This window comes from Fundulus heteroclitus, chromosome 7, assembly GCF_011125445.2.
Source record: "Fundulus heteroclitus isolate FHET01 chromosome 7, MU-UCD_Fhet_4.1, whole genome shotgun sequence".
In the NCBI taxonomy this organism is placed as follows: Eukaryota; Metazoa; Chordata; class Actinopteri; order Cyprinodontiformes; family Fundulidae; genus Fundulus; species Fundulus heteroclitus.
The window spans coordinates 447758-450363 of NC_046367.1; the positions used below are offsets into that span (position 1 = coordinate 447758).

Consider the following 2606-nt stretch of genomic DNA (forward strand, 5'->3'; position numbering starts at 1 on the left):
ACAGCAACGCCAGAGGTGGGTCTCGCTTGTTGGCCTTGGGGGAGCTCCGTGGGAGGGTTCTGGAAAGACACCCTTAAAGGCAGCCGTGGGAGAATCACGTGCACTGGAAACATCCCCCTGACATTCCCTCCCACCCAGGGCCGATGACTGGTTGGTGGCAATGGTGCGGCGTTGCTGCAGAGGATAGAGAAAGACGGTGAAGACTCCCTGCTCAGAGGCTTCTTCAGCAGGAAGGAATTAGAAACGTCAGCTCCAACTTGATGAAGAAGTTCTTGATGACCCCTGACCAACAGCGCTCATGGCTGCCCCCCAAAATGCCAAAGTGTGCAGATCTCCCCCCCTCCCCCGTGGAAATCAGGACGTGGTGAGCTGATGATCCGAACCCTCTGGGGCCACGCAGTCTGAATCAGGACAGATGTGCCATCACATGGGACGGTGACGATGGTGAGGTTGAAGCTGACGACAGAAGCACCAAGGGCTCCTGGAAGGCTGTCAGGACCGGAGGACTGCAGACTGGGGAGAGACCTGCTGGCTGCCGCTGGTAGCTGGGGGACTCCATGGAAGCAGAGAGGCACTTAACGGCACAGCTTCAGCCCTGAAACAGTCCAAAGTAAAGGAAAGTAGTTTGAAAGGGACCAGATGAAAGGCAGACATGGTGATGAGGGGAAGTGGTTACACAGCATGAAGAAAACAACAGACAATACAGGAAGGAGTTGATCTGGCAGGATCTGAGCCTCAGAGCACACGCTCTAACTGTCTAGCTGTGGAGGCAAAGTGTCCAGTCGTGTTTAGACTCCACGGGAACCCTGGTGACATCCTCCTTCACCCTGGTCACCTGGTCAGGGAACGCTTTTCTGCTCTCCGTCGTTATTCATCATGCCAAACTGCGCCCGTCATCTATCATCTCTAACCATCCTTCCCCATAAAACTTTGGGACATCTCTCCGCGGCTCCAACGCCACGCCACGCCACGCCACCCCGCCTCCCCTCTCTCTTTTCTGATGCCCCCCCCATGTCCATCCGCTCCTCGTCCCGCAGATCTCTCTCTTCCCACAGACTCGTGTCCAGGGAGGGAACACCTTCACGTGGGACCCCCCACCTCCAAACTAGCTGACAAACAACCGTTTAACGCGTGGAAATAACACTGCCACGCGTCAGAGAGGCTTTTATTGTCTTCTTGACTCGGGTCGGCGTCTCAACCACCGAGCACCGAGCCACGGTCCGTTACGGAGCAGCCTCCGTACCTGCATGTGTTTACCGCTTCGCCGGGAGGTTAGCTTAGCAACAAGCTATCAGAGTCACGAGCTTCCACTCACCGCTCCTCATCTCCTGCCTTACTGACGTCATCTTCAGCGCTGCTCCGCTCCGCGCGTTTCCGTCACTTTCTCTGACAGCAGGAAGCTAGTTGGAGTTTACTAAACAAAAACAGCCGCGGAGCGAGAGCAGCACCGCGGTCGAAGATCGTCTATTCCGCGTAAACGCTCCTTCTTTTTCTGCTTCTTCTTCTTCTTCTTTTTTATGGCGGTTGGCAAGCAACTTTTAGATGTGCATTACCGCCATCTACTGGAATGGAGTGTGGATCGGGACGCTAACTTTAAACACCCCCCTCAAAGCAAAACAAAAACTTATATCTTTTCTATCAATTTTGTTTTCTTGAGATAATTAATTAAATAACTTATATCTTTAGAAGTAGAAATTTTTCCTAAAATATCTTGTAAATTTAACTGTATTTTATTTTCTTGTAACCGACTAACTAATTTCCTTCTCTCAACAGAATATTTTGTACAGAACAACAAAACATGTTTTACCGTCTCTTCTTGACCACAAAAATCACAACTTCCATTTCGATGTTTTCCTATTTTAAATAAATTACTGTTTAACCTTGTATGTCCAAAACGCAACTAGATATAACTGTTTCCTCCTTTCTATTTCGTCCTGTTCTCCTCATTGCACCAACTTTTCTTTGAATACTGTACAGCCATCTACCAGTTCTATCTTCCTCCCACTGTCTCTGCCATCTTTCCTTAACCTTTGTTTAATAATAGATTTGATTTCTTCTTTACTAACTGGAACTAATATATCAATAACACTATATTTTGAAGCTTGTTTTGCATATTTATCTGCCAACTCATTCCCTCTTATTCCTATATGTGACGGTATCCATGTAAATATAACTAATAAACCCATTTCTTGAATTCTATAAGTTATTAACAGAATTTCTAATAAAAGATCCGGTCTACTATAATAGCGTGATTATTTTTCAATGAATATAATGAAGAACTTGAATCAGAACAGACTATGCTTCTTAATGGACGGACTTCCTCCCATCCTAAAGCTAAAATGATTCCCATCATCTCTCCAGTATAAACTGATACTCCATCAGTAATTCTTTTACATTTTTTAACTCTGAATTCTGGAACAATGAAAGACACGCCATTACTGCTATTTGAGTTTTTAGATGCATCTGTAAAAACTTGGACATATCCATAGTACTTATTATCTAAATATGAATGAATCAAATATGGATCTGAAATGTTTTCTCCTTTCCTTTTCTCCAACAAAGTCAAATCAACAACATTATTATGAAATAGAGACGGGGAAACTGGC

The 2606-nt window shown here is 45.8% G+C and overlaps 1 long non-coding RNA gene across 1 annotated transcript; it reads right to left on the minus strand.

Annotated features, from left to right (window-relative positions):
• Positions 1-1511: 1511 nt before the first annotated feature.
• On the minus strand, positions 1512-1895 carry LOC118563579. Its single transcript, XR_004931276.1, has 2 exons — positions 1808-1895; positions 1512-1605 (listed from the first exon to the last, which is right to left on the minus strand). It is a non-coding gene; the product is annotated as an uncharacterized LOC118563579 (long non-coding RNA).
• Between the last annotated feature and the right edge of the window lie 711 nt (positions 1896-2606).